The sequence below is a fragment of the Hipposideros armiger genome, unplaced genomic scaffold (genome assembly GCF_001890085.2).
Source record: "Hipposideros armiger isolate ML-2016 unplaced genomic scaffold, ASM189008v1 scaffold_15, whole genome shotgun sequence".
NCBI classification, from domain to species: Eukaryota; Metazoa; Chordata; class Mammalia; order Chiroptera; family Hipposideridae; genus Hipposideros; species Hipposideros armiger.
This window is the reverse complement of record NW_017731365.1, coordinates 5612983-5627562: the sequence shown is the minus strand read 5'-3', so window position 1 is coordinate 5627562 and position 14580 is coordinate 5612983. Positions and strand designations below refer to the sequence as shown.

The following is a 14580-nucleotide window of genomic DNA, read 5'->3' as shown; positions in this document are numbered from 1 at the left end:
GGCAGTGTCACTGGCCCTCATATGTGGGATCCGAACCAGGGCCCTCTGGCGTCCCAAGCCAGCTCTTAACCATCGCGCCACTCGGCCAGCCCTAAAAACAATTTTTAAGGAATAACAAGTCTAGAGAAGTCATTCTTCCCTTTCACTGACAAGGGAAAGTTATTTCTTTCATTGTATGTTCCCTGATAAGGCTTTCTTCTTTTAGGAATAATGACTAGGGCAAATGTTAGACTGAGATTAAAAGCAACATTGGGTGTCTTGTATGCTACAACAACACAATCTAGTATTTGCCAAGTCCTTTCTGTGTGCTAGGCCTGTGCTAAGTGCTTTACATACATTATCTCATTTAACTCTCACAATAATCCAACGAGGTACCTACCCTTATTATCATTTTACAGATGAGGAAACCGATACAGAGGTTAATGCCCAATATTATGGGACTGGGCCAGAAACTGAACCTAGACAATCTGTCTCTGGAGATGATAAAGTCTATTATGCGGATAAAGTATGAAGATGGGAGATGAAGCAAGGTTAGCAGACAGTAGAGAGAGGAAGGTTAATAAAGCAAAAAGACTCAGAGTCAAGACAGCTGAGACAGGACGCACTGTATTATTTTCCACAGGAGGCTTCCTTTCTGCTTTCTCTTTTACGCTACCATGCTCCTCATATTTAAGATATTCATTGCTGGTGGCTTCGTTGCTCAGGCCTGAGGCTAATGCTGAAATTAAGACGCTAAATTACCTGATGAAAAGGAGCTGGGCAAACCCGAGGTAACCACGGTGACCGCGGCGTGGCGAGAACGTTGCGCAGGCGCGTTACATGCCAGGCCCGTCTGCCAGTTCCTCCTCTCAGCCTCGGGCTCCACCAGCTCGTGGGGAGTACGGGTGCGGGCCACGGGTGTGGGCCGGGGCCGGGGCCGGGGCCGGGCCGGGGGTGGGAGCGGGAGGGAAGCCGGACACTGCGCTTGCGCAGTCGGCGGGGCGCTGGTGTGCTCGAGCTCACGTAGCGAGGGCTGCAGTCGCCTCCTACCCAGCGTTGCCGTAGCGGCCTAGAGGTTATAAAAGGGCTAACTGGCTCCCTCTGCTGCCCAGTCGCGCCGCCAGCGGGCTGAGGGAAGGGAGTAGGTAACCGCCGGTGTGCAGGCAACCGAAGACTGAAGAGCGCGCTCCCGTTTCACTTCCCAGGTGAGACGCCTCCCCGACCTTGGGGACTGAGGCTGAGGCCCTTGGGCAGCCGTGGTCCTTCTCAGATGGCTCTGGTGGTCCGGTACCTGCCCCCTCTGATGGGATGGCTTGGGGGCAGGGGTTCTCCAGTCTACCACCGCAGCCTCAGGATCTTCTCTGGACGCTCAGCCCCTCGCCCTGCGACCCCTGGCCGCCCCAAAGGCCCCTCTGCCCTTCCCCATGTTACCCTTCTCACCTCCTCCCTGGTGGGCGCCCCCGGCCGTTTGGGCTGCGGCAGCCTCTGTCCCCGCCCCGGGGACCAGCACTTTCTTGAATATTCTTTGCCGGGGTGGAATCACCCTGTTGATTTTTCCGAACTCCTCTCATACCTGGTCCTCCCTGCAAAGCTGATGGGAAAACGAGAGCGGGGTGTGGGTTTTTGTCCTCCACGGTAGCAGATGGTTAGAATGTGGCACGGGAGAGGAATTTTAAAGCTCAGTTGAAACTCTCCAGGCATTTTTACCCAGTCGAAAATTCGTCGGGTCTGGGAAGTGGACCTTCCCAGAGAAGTTCAGGCTTCACCCATCTGTTGCGCGCAGCGGTGCTGCTTAAGCAGCTAGAAGTAGCTCCGGGCGGCGAGTTTCGGGGCTGTTTGGTTGAGGAAGTTGGCTGTCAGATCACCCAGTCAGTCGCCGTGCAAGTTAGTCTTCCTTCCTTCCTTCCTTCTTCCACGTAAAGTTTTTAAAGGCACATGAGCTTCTCCCTCTCCCCGCTCTTTCTCTCGAGTTTTCTACTTTTAAAGTCCCCATCAGTAAAATGATTTCCACGGTTGTGTGAGAATTTTGAGTTCATGAATGGCCTCAGACCTAGGTCCTAAGGGGGAAGAAGAAATATGAGACGGTTTTCCTAAATAATTGAATGTATTAAATACAGTTCAGTTTTTACACACTAAGCATCTTATGCGTCCCCGATAGAGTGGAGAAGACTCTTGGAAGTTTTGCACTGTTTGCTTTAAGGAAGGGATGGAAAAGAAGCTAGATCTCCTTTTAGGAATTGATCTAAAAGGCTAAAGAGGCTTGTCAATTTCAGTTTAACTGTTTCTGGTTTCTCCGAGGGCTGTGGCTCTTGGACTTTCTCTTGGAATGCACTTTAAAGGGATGAAGTAGCCACTTCGTGAGTGGGGGAGGGGAAAAGACGTGGCAGAACTGTTCTTTCATCAACTTTTTCGCTCTTTTTTTTTTTTTTTAAAGGCTCTGGGCAGAAGCGTATTTCCCCTTTTAGGTTTAGACGTAGCTTATGAATGAGGCTAGTCTTTTCCTAAAATAATCAAATGAAATATTCAGTCCGCAGAGCAGGAACACTGGAATTTAATTTATATAACATTTCAAAGGGATTTTTCTGATCTAGTTTCAATGGAGAAAATGGATACCTTAAGCAGAAAATATGCAAGAATTTGAAAGTGAACAACCATAAATACATTTGGCCTTGATTTGAAATTTAAATAGACATTCCGTGATTTTTCTTTAACTTTGCTTTTAGCCGGTGCGTTTGATTTCAGAATCTTAAATATTAGCTTCAAATTTTAACTTTTTCTGTGGGAAGCATGGGTTTTATCACTTATCTTTAAAAAGTATGTCAGTTTTGGTTTTGGAACATTATGCCCTGAGTCCTGCTTATTTTAGATAGCTGATGGCAAATGCTTCTTATAGATTTAACATAGACTAACTAGGAAAAGGACTACTTTGTTTTTCTGTATATGGGTAATACTGTTTCCTTTGGCATCTTAAAATGAGTTTTATTTTGAAATACTGAAAACCAGGGCTTTGGTAAGCAGATAATTACATTGGCCATTTTGTGTCTTGGTAACTAAGGTAGTAAAATAGATGAAAAAATTGTTTACAACTTTTAATTATTGCAGAAAAATTTAGGCAATGCAAAAGGATATTGAAAAAGTTTATATCACTTAGGTAGTCCAGGTTGTTGCAGGTGAATCTTGGCCTTTCGGTAAGGAGATGTTAACCTTTTCTAATACTGCAGAGTGGGTTGTATGCTGACAAGCAGTATCTTTCATAGGGCAGTTAAGTTCAAACTCCTGCTTTTATTCCAGGGCTTGCCGCAGGAGTTGTTCCGGGGATGCAGCCATAAAGCTTGTGAGCCTTTATTTCTGTTCATGGAAAGCCTTATTTTACTTAGGCTTAGTTGATTTTAATAATCAACTGGGATATAATTGCTGCTCTTAGATTTGAAAAGTGTACCCTCTGAGAAAAGAGGCAGTTCTCAACCTCTTTTGAGGTCATGAAATCCATTGAGAATCTGATAGAAGGTGTGGATCTTGGGTCAGAAGTTGGGAAGTACGTACACACACCTGCATGGAATTCTATGTACCTTTTATAGATAATCTCCCCCTGCTTTGAAGCACATCTATAAACTTTATTGTAAGAACTAAAAAATAAAAGATATGAAGTTAATCTTTAAGGATAGCTAGGTATCTATCTTGAGGCAGTATTTCTTGAATATTTCTGAAAATTGAGTTGGGGTTGTAAGTCTGACTGGACTTGAGTATACAGATGATCCTAATAAACTTTGCTAAAAGGGTTTTAACAAAAGTTAATAGGTTGGAAGGAGAACTGTTGAACTGCCAAATTGTCTACACAATCATATGTAATATTGGCCTTTTCTCCCTCACCCGGTCCCTCACATATAATATGTCTTTGGTTCTACACTGAAAGTGGAAAATGCTTGAAGGTAAACAAAAATAAATTTCATAGGCCCTCAGTGTTAAGCTTTATTGCTCTTCTTAGAGTGAGATCTTGAATCTTATAATTAAATCATAATGGGGTGTGGGTATATGAGTGTATATGAATATATGAGACAAGCCAATGACGTGTGTATGTATATTTGTAAAACTAGTTAAAGCTTTATTTCTGTTTCTACTCAGTGAAATTTATTTGTGTAATTTGAAGCTATCCTCTCAATGATTTTTCACTAGCCAAATATTGTGTGCCTTAATAAAAACCAGTAAAACTCAGACTTTATTAAGACTACTCCAGCAGTTTTTGAACTTGATATAATGAAAAACACTCCTTTTCCTGATACTTCTGTGAATGATCAGTGTGGCTATTAGTATATTTGGTTGGGCACTGGCAAAAAATACAGTGTGGAGAGATTCATGCTTCTAACATAGTTGCATCAGTGAAAGAGTGCTATCTTGGACTTCTTTCTCTTTCTGCTTAGTGTCTCATATAAATATGTCCATGTTTTGGTGGTTTACATATTTTTAATTTAAATAGTAGTATTATAATATAGGAAATTAATATACTCAGCCTTTCTTGTTGGGCATTTGAGCTGCTTCTCTATTATAAATAGTGCAAAGAAAAGGCTGTAATTTAGTGGTTTATTTTGTCCACCTGTATAGCTACAGTAAACTTTAACCAGTTTTCTTTCTATCTGCATTTTGTTTTAGGAAAAGAAACACATGACAATAAAATTTTATATCAGTAATTTTTTTTTCCCCCCTAAAAGAATTTTCTAGGGTGATTCGACTGGGCTCTAAAAAAGATGTTTTAATCTACTTGATAACTAAAATACTTTATAATTTAAAAAGTGTTGTTTTATATGTTATATAGTTTGATTCTTAAAATAATTTTGTGAGGTGGTGTTATATCATTCCCATTTTACAAATGTAGAGTTAATAGGTTGTGGCTCAGAGAAATCAAGTAATTTGCCCAAGAATACAGCAGGTGGCAGAACTAGGACTTGGACCCAGGTTGTCTGTTTTCTGATTTACACTTCATCCTTGATAATAGGTCAGACTGACTCAGAGGTAATGGAAGGAAAAAATCAATTTAGTAGCATATTAACAATGTATTATAAATGTTTTCAACATCTAGAGTTGAAATGAAATAGGGTTACTGGTTGGTTGTAATTAACTCACTCATTCCACTCAATTAAAATTTAAAAGCATTTATGATGTGCCCAGTAGACTATGGGAGAATCAAAAGACTGATAAGAAATGTTTCACAGGAGAAATCGGACATGAGAGTTACCCGGTATGCAAGCACGTTATTAACATTTTACTTGATATTAAATCTGAATAAGTAAGTGCTGAATGAAAACTCATATCTAGATTCACATCCTCTGCGTTTTCTCCTATTCTAGTATATGTGGCTTTATTTTGCATATGTTTTCCTCAGCTTGATGACTTTGGATCTGGCATTAGGAAAAAAGAAGGAATTAAGATTGGAAAGAGAAAAGGGCAACTAGGGTAAAGGTGTACTCCTTGTGATCATTAAGTATTTATTGAGCATCTGTTATTATGTACTGAACTCTGTGCTGGAAGAATCATCATTTCATTTTTGAAATAACATACAGTTACATTAATTTATGTTTAATTATTTGAAAGCACTTACTAAATATTAATTAACTGGTTTTAAGTAGTTATGAATGTAATGAAGTTAATTAAGTAGTAATGAAGACTTGTCTTACATTCTAATCGTTGATTAACTGTATTTACATATCTAATTCCTTAAATGATCAATAAGTGTTTATTTTAGTGTTTCTAAAACCTAATTGTTGAATTTAGTACCTCAGCGTATTAATTGCTGTGTACATATGGCCTTTATTCTTGCCCCCTTGTTCCAATAATCTCCCCCTTTTTTTTAACCCAGGCAAGATTTTATATCATATTCATAAGTTACATGCAGATGTTCTCAAATTTACATGCTCAAATTTACCAATCTTTTAACCTAAAGATATTTTGAGAATAGATTTCAATTTACAATGTTTGAATAAAAAATTTTAAATAGTGATGTTATTTGAAAATAGTGAACAGTGATCATAGCTCCCAAGTGATTGTTTTATAAGTAAATAAGACTCCAATGTATGACATACTTATGATTACTAATAAAGTAATTGATTTAATAACTTTATTGAGGTATAATGACATGTAATTAATTGCACATATTTACAGTGTACAATAGATGTTTTGACAAAAGTATATACCAACGAAATTGTCAACACACACAAGATAGGGAACATACCCATCACCCTCAAGAGCTTCCTCATGACCCTGTAATCCTTCCCTTCTGTACTTTTTCTCATCATTGATTTTTTTTTTTGACACTTAAGATTAGTTTGTATTTTCTAGAGTTTTCTATAAATGAAATCATACAGTACTCTCTTTTTGTGGGGTGGGGGGATTCTGGCTTCTTATACTCAGCATAATTATTTTGAAATTCACCCATGTTATGTGTTCCTTTTTATTGCTGAGTAATATTACATTGTAGGGATACACCACAGTTATTTTTTGTCCATTTACCAGTTGACAGACATTTGAGTTGTTTCTAGCTTTTAGCTGTTATAAAGTTGTTATGAGCATTTATGTACAAGTCTTTGGAGGGATATATACTTTCTTTTCTCTTGCATAAATATCTAGGAGTAAAATAGCTACATCATATGTGATAGGGAAATATTTTTTTCCTTGTCTGTGGCTTGTCTTCATTTTTTTAACAGTATGTTTCAAAGAGCAGAAGCCATTTCTATTCATGGATAGTATGTCTGTGTAGACAATTCAAAAGAGTGTTCAAAAAAGCTCTAGATCTCATAAGTGAATTTAACTAGATTGAAGAACAATCAATATACAACAATCAATTGTATTCCTTTATACTAGCAATGAATAATCGGAAATTAAAAATTTAAAGTATCATCTCAGCACCAAAACCCATGAAATACTTAAGTATTAACTTTGCAATATATGTCCAAGATTTGTATACTGAACATTATAAAACACCAATGAATGAAACCAAAGAAGACCTACAAAAATGGAGAGATGTATCATATTCCTGGATTGGAAGACATAATATTGTTAAAATATCCATTATTTCCCAACTTATCTATAGATTCAATACAATTCCAGTCCAAATCCCAGCAGGATTTCTTATAGAAACTGACAAGCTGAATCTAAAATTGATATAAAAAAGGGAACTAGAAAAGGCAAAACAATTTTGAAAAACAAGAACAAAGTTGGAAAACTCACACACACTACCTGATTTTTAACTTACTATATAGCTGCAATACCCAAGATGGTGTGGTAGTGGAGAAAAGAGAGACCTATAGATCAATGGAAAAAAGTAGAGGATGATCAATTTGTTTTTGACAAATATATAAATGCCATTCAGTAGAGAAATGATAATCTGGAATAGTTGGATGTTGATATGCAAAACATTTATTTTATTTGGGCACCTAGTATCCCCTGTTGGACACTGGACAGCTCCTGCCTAGGAATTTATTAAATGTTCAAACAAATGACACAAAGGCCCCAATGGATATGAAACACGAAATAAAGTTGACTCACACTGAACTGCAAAAGGATTCCTCAAGGACAAGGGCTTAGGTTTAGTCCAGAATGAAGCAAGAGTGAAGCAGGGTGGTTGGTTTTAGTTTTTATTGTGGCTCCAAAGAGGGACCTATGTGATAGTTCCCATATGTGGGATTTACGTGGTTTTAACTTCCCATCAACACCAAGGGGGTGAATGGCTGGGTTTTCTTATTGCTTTAATCAGATGTGGGGCAAAAGGGGGAGGGAAGCAGGGCTTCAGAGAAGTTACATCAAAATAGAATCTTTTCCTTTATTACAGGCTCAATGCAAAAAATACCTCACACTTTATGCAAACTTGTTCAAAATGGTTCATAGACTTCAAGGTAAGACCTAAAGCTATAAAATATCTGGAAGAAAATATAAGACAAAATCTCTTTAATCTTGGATCAGGCAAAGATTTCTTAGATATGACACCAAATGCATGATCTATAAATGAACAAATTGATAAATTCACTTCATCAAAATTAAGAACTTCTGTTGTTGGAAACAGGGTTGAGAATGAAAACTCAAGCCACAGACTGGGAGTAAATATTCCTCTGTCACATAGCTGACAAAGGACTTGTATCCAGAATATATAAAGAACTCACAAAATTCAGTAATAAGTAAACAAAGAACCTAGTTAAAAATTTGGCAAAAGAGGGCTGGCTGAGTGGCTCAGTTGGTTAAGAGCTCGCTTAAGAGTTTGAGCTCTGAGGAACAGCGGTTCGATTCCTGGCCTGAGCTGAGCAGCTGCTGAGCTGCCAACAGGTGGCAGGATGGTTCAGCTAAAAAAAAAAATTTTTGGCAAAAGATTTATTGGGTCTTTGGAAAAGTCATGATGCATGTTTGCGACAGATGGCACTAGTTCATTTACTAGAGTCATTCGCATCTGTGTTATTGCTATGTCATTTGACAGCTGACAGTTTTAGCTTCATTCTGAAAAAGAATTGAGCGGTTTGGTTGAGGCTTGGAGATTTTACAACAAGTTGAAGATGGAAGACCAAACCGTGCATTTTTGCCATATTTTACTGTTTTACTTCCATAAAGGGAAGAACACGCATCAAGCTTGTGAATAGTTGCATAAAGTTTATGGTGACAATGCTCTACAAGAAAGTCAGTGCCAACAATGGTTCACAAAATTCCATGCTGTTGATTTTGATCTCAACGACGCTCCTCGGTCAGGGAGGCCCACCGAGGTTGATGACGACAAAATAAAGGCATTGATCGAGTCAAACCCAGGTTACACGACATGAGAGATTGCAGAAACATTGAACATCCATCATTCAAGCATTCACGACCACCTGAAGAAGCTGGGATACGTAAGCAAACTAGATATTTGGGTTCCACATGAACTCAAAGAAGTTCATTAGATGGCGCGTATAAACATCTGCAATATGCTCATTAAACGTGAAGAAAATGATCCTTTTTTGAAATAACTGATAACTGGTGATGAGAAGTGGATTGTTTACAACAATGTGCGCAAACGGTCTTTGTCCCGACATGATGATTCACCTCAAACAACATCGAAAGCAGACATTCATCGGAGGAAGGTTATGCTCTCAGTGTGGTGGGATTTTAAAGGTGTAGTGTTTTTTGAGTTCCTAGCAAGGAACCAAACAATCATTTCGAATGTGGACTGTCAGCAATTGGACAGTTTGAATGAATCCCATCATCCAGAAATGTCCAGAGTTTGTTAATTGTAAAGGAGTTGTTTTCCATCGCGACAACGCGAGACCACACACAAGTTTGATCACCCGTCAAAAATTATTGGAGCTTGGATGGGATGTGTTGCCACACCCACCATACTCGCCTGATCTTGTGCCGTCAGACTTCCACTTGTTTTGCTCTCTTCAAAGCTCCTCGCGTGGTATAACGTTCAATTATAAGGCTGTAAATCAGCACCTTGTTCAGTTTTTCGCAAATAAAGACAGGTCCTTCTATGAAAGAGGAATTATGAAGCTCACTGAAAGATGGCAAAAGGTTATCGAACAAAGCAGGCATTATATCATTGATTGATCTTTGTTCTTTATATAAATACATGACCTTTGAAAAACAGACAAAATACATCATGACTTTTCTGAAGACCCAATAAGTAGAAACTTTACCAAAGAAGGTGTATGGACAAATAAACACACCTAAAGAGATTAAACATCATTGGTAATTATGGAATTGCAAATTAAAACCACAAGATATCACTATATACTTAGTGATAAAATTAATAGATTAAGAAAAATGTTATACCATTTTACATTCTTACCAGCAATGTATAAGTATTTCAGTTTCTCCACCTTCGTCAACACATTATTATTATTTTACTATAGCTAAATGGGCTGTGAAATGGTATCTCATTGTATTGATTTACATTTCCATAATGACTAATAATTTTTAGTGTTTTTTTATGTACTTATTGGCTATTTGTATATCTTCTTTGGAGAAATGTTTCTTCATATTCTTTTCCCATTTAAAAAATTGACTATTTCTATTTTTCTTGTTGAGTTCTAAGAGTTCTGTATATATTCCAGGTCCTAAACTTTTATTAGAAATATGATTTGCAGATTTTTCCTCATTGTGTGGGTGGTCTTTTCACTTTCTTGAAGTACAAAAGTTGTAAATTTTGATAAAGTCCAATTTATCCATTTTTTTCCTTTGTCTTCTTATGCTTTAGGTGTCATATCTAAGAAACTTGACCAGATATTATGTCTAATTGCCTAGTGAAGGTTATGAAAATTTACACCTATTGTTTTCCCTAAGACGTATATAGTTTTAAACTTGAAAATAGTCATTGATCCATTTTGAGTTAAACATTTTAGGGTTAATTTAAAACTTTCTTAAGTTTATTCCCAGGTAATTAATGTATTTGTTGTTATTGCAAATGAGATAATTTTTTATTGCTTCCTATGATGGTTATTTTTTGTATAAAATGATCTTTTTCTAAAGGGAATGACATATTTTTCAGATAATTATTTTTTAAGTAGTATAATTTTATTTAAAAATTCAGTCTTTAATGATATTTCATTGAAAACTGCTTGTAGAATAGTTTGTCTTCACCTCATATTCCTTATTTAAGCTTAAAAAATCTAAAATGTATGTTGTACAAAGTTTTACTTTTTACTCATATACTTAGAGTGGTGAAGACACTAAAGTTGTCTTATCAGGACTTTTTATGTAAATAAAAAACAGATGAAATTTGTTTTGGAGCAAAAGGATTGATGGTGGTGTTTGCCAGCCAGTAGAGCTGTGGAGTTGATCATTTGATTTTTGCCAACTCTGTCCATTATCTGAATTTGTATCTTCACTTTAGTGCTACTTGGACTTTGTTTTTTGGCTCCTTTATTTGTTTACTTATAGAAATATTCTATTAAAGTACATTTAGTTATTAAAGAAAATGCAGAAGCTGAGTGAAAAGAATTGACTGTGAACGCCTTCTCAGACATTGTTAATATTTTTTGAGTTCTTTTAATTACTGTATATAAAGTTTTAAAGTTTTTATATATATATATATATATATCTAAATATGTTCTTTAAAGTTAGAAATTAGGCTTTAAAACTTCCTCACCTGTATATTTAACATTCTCCAAATTAGAAGACAAGCCTAGTTTTAAGAGTTTAAATCGCTAAAGGATTGCTGCTTTTTATATTACTGCTTTTTAAAAATACTCTAACCAGTGTGTTTTGATATTCATATTATGAAATCAGAGTTTCATTAATATAACCAATTTATACAACCAAGAGAAGATACTGCAAATTCTCTCTTAGAATGAGAAAAATATAGACTACATTAATATTTGGAAATAGCAGCATCAATAAGCAACAGGGAAAGTATGGATAATTTAATGTTTACTTCTTTTTTATTCTTCCCTTCCACTGCCTCTGTCCACTTTCTTCTCCCACTCAAATTCCTAAACTATAAAGCGTCTGCATGTGTCTGCTAAAAGACTGGGCTGTTTGTTTCTTCTCACTGTCTTAGCCCAGGTTTGAGATTGCCTGGGCTTCCCACCATTCTTCTAGTCTTTTCTGTTCCCGTGTCCCTTGAGACACCCTTGGCAATAAATCCAGCTATTCTTCAGTTGTTGCCCCATACCTAAAAGTAACATTTCTTAAGTGTCTTGTATGTGCCCAGTATCTTCCTAGGGACTTTCATCTAAATCACTGCTGTTTTTTTATTACTTGCTAGTGGTCAGATTAGGCCTCCTGTTTTGATACCTTACCTTTTTGCTTATTACACTTCCTCTTAGAGGAACCATCAAATAAAGGTGGACATTCTGTATGAATCTTACTAATATGGGGGGCTTTAAATTTTTATAATTTTTTTATATTGTATATATATCCTGGGAATAATAATTCTGACCTTTTTTCTTACATTGGGAAATGTATGCATTTCTAACTAAAGTATTTGAAATAGTTGAGAGGTATATTATGCAGTTTAAAAATCAGTGAAGAATGGCACCATTTTAATAATAAATAGGATTAATTTCTTTCTCAAACCTTCCCCATCAGCCTACATTTATTTGTAAAGTGTTTCTGGTTTAGGGGAACTTCACTTTCTTAGTTGAAACAGAAACTTCAGGCATGTGTTTAACTTCAATTGTGAATCCAAACTTCAATTTAAATCTTTTTAAAATGGATTAAAATCACATTTATTCTTAAACTCTGTATCTGTGCTATAGAAGAAGCATTTATTGGCTCTAACAATTAAGCAGAAAAAATTGAAATATCGAAAAATATTGTTTTCTGGTGATAGGGAAGAGAGAGGAATAAATGAAAATCCTTTACAATTTATTTTGCCTACAGAAATATTAACTACAGGGTTGATGAGAGAAACTATATTAATTAGGACTCCGGGCTGAACAGAAACCTAACTCGTACTAGCATATAGTGGGATTTATTTAAGTACTGTGGGGATAGGGCGTTAACAGCTGAGGTTGGTAGTGTGATTAGACTTCAGGAATAACTGGAACATCAAAGTGTTTTCTTTAGTCTCTTGTCTGTGTTCCTCTCTGTATATCTGCTTCATTTTTTTTAAGCTTTCCGGATAAGCTTCATTTATTTTTTGACCCATAGGTCAAAGCTTGGTCCCTAACGTCTCCTGAGCTTTATGTATATAGTTCAGGCATTCAGAAAGCACCAGCCATCTCTGTCTCAGTTTTCATTTTCAAAATTTTGAGTAAAGAACTGAATAGCCATTTGGTTAGGGAGAAGTGTCACACTATATTACATGACTGTTGAAACTGTGGGGATGAATTAAGGTAGAATGGGACAGTCAGAAAGGTAGAAGGGGGAAATTTCCAGAAGAAAGAGAGCAGGGGTGGTAGAGATGCCATATGGGTAAAAAGAGAGGTGTGTTTTTTAAATATCTTCTTTTCAGCTTTTTTTCTGACAGGGAAGACTTTGAACTTTGGAAGAACCTCTAAAAGACAGCCTGTGTAGCACTGTCCATTAAGGGCAATATCTTGATTCAGCTTCTTTCCAACCAAATCTTGAAATGCTGTTCCATTGGAATTATGCCAATGACTGGGTTCACTGCTTCAAGCACAGAAAGCTGTGGCAGAGAGGCTAGCATGATTCCCGAGTATTTGATAGAAAAGTTGTTCATACCATTAAAGCACTCGCCCAGCGGATTGTAAGTACTAGAGAGGTAGCTCACTCTCCCTGGGAGCAGAAATATGACTGGAATTCATGGAATCAAGTTAAAACAAATGGCAATTTGCAGAGGGATTATAAGGAAGAGCAGAAATGTAACTAGTTCTATTAGTAATCAGTCTTCGTTGTCTTGGAGAGTCCATCTGCTTATATGGAGGAGACATGCCAAGTCTTGATATATACCACATTGTATTGGCCTGAATTAGAAGCCTGAATCAGTGTTGGTCTTTTGCATTGACCATAAAAATTGTCAAAAAGATTAGTCTAACACAGATGTCAGGAAGGCCAATAGTTGAATATAGGATTTGTATGAGGAAAAATAAACTTAAAGCTGGAGCCCTCTAAAAGAAATTTTGGAACAGTCATGGGAGGCATGGAGAGACTGTTAGAAGGAGCCCTGTGGAAAATTTTTAGTGTCAGAGAAAGTTTAGATTAGAATATCAAGCATTCTTTAGTCTGCCTTATTAATTTTTGAATGATTTGTTTGGGAAAGACAAACTTTTAAAGATGTTGCAATTTTTTTTTCTTGGAAGAAAAATGTTAGACTGAAAGGCTAATAGATTTTTTTTTTGCCAGATGCCCTGTTCTAGTAGTTCATTGAATAACTTGTACATACAATTCAATGAATTCTGATAACTCAAAGTTGTAAATATTTACAGTGTAGTAGAACTGTTTTAAAATCTGTTCCCAGGTTTTATTGATCTGTTAAGTGTCTAAGACTGGACTTTCCTGGGAGAAGGACTGTAGGAAAGTTTTGGATAAATAATACACTTTGCAATTTATTTTTATCCAGGTGTAGTTGAGAATATGTTTCCCAGGAAGATGTCTTCCATACTGTTTTTATTTTCTTACAGTTTTTAAAATATATTCATGTATATCAAACATTATATTGGGTTGTCGGAAAAGTCATGACACATTTTTGCGACGAAAAACATAGGAAAAATACATCATAACTTTTCTGACAACCCAATATATAATATACAGGTATGTTATAAAAATTAGACAATAAACACAAGCCTACTATCCAACCAAGAACTAAATATTAGGAGTAATTTATCCATACTGGTCATCACTAAATTTTATTCCAGTGTAAATTTATCTTTGTATCTGACTCCTTTGGCTTTCTTTCCTCCTCTCTCCTCTCCTCCTCTCCCCTCTCCTCTCCTCTCTTCTCTTCTTCTTCTCTCTCTCTCTCTCTCTCTCTCTCTCTCTCTGTCTGCTCAGGGAGCTAGCTGTCTGAGATTTACCTTTATTTTAAAGGAGATTGCAGTCTCTTAAACCCATTTAAATTCTATTTCAAGCTTATTTGAGGATTTAGAACAGGGGACATTTATATCTTACTATTTTTGATAAAACCCTAATGTCTTGGGGATGCTGACTCATAGATGCTTATAAATATGATTTGCGGGCCGGCCGAGTGGC

General features: G+C 36.8%; 1 protein-coding gene across 1 annotated transcript in view; it reads left to right on the top strand.

Moving 5' to 3' along the window:
• Nucleotides 1–1047: 1047 nt before the first annotated feature.
• P4HA1 (prolyl 4-hydroxylase subunit alpha 1) overlaps nt 1048–14580 on the top strand; it is a 98614-nt gene continuing 85081 nt past the window's right edge. Inside the window, exon 1 of the mRNA XM_019624640.1 lies at nt 1048–1184. The gene's annotated coding sequence lies outside the window, so the exon portion shown is untranslated. The remainder of the gene's footprint in view (nt 1185–14580) is intronic.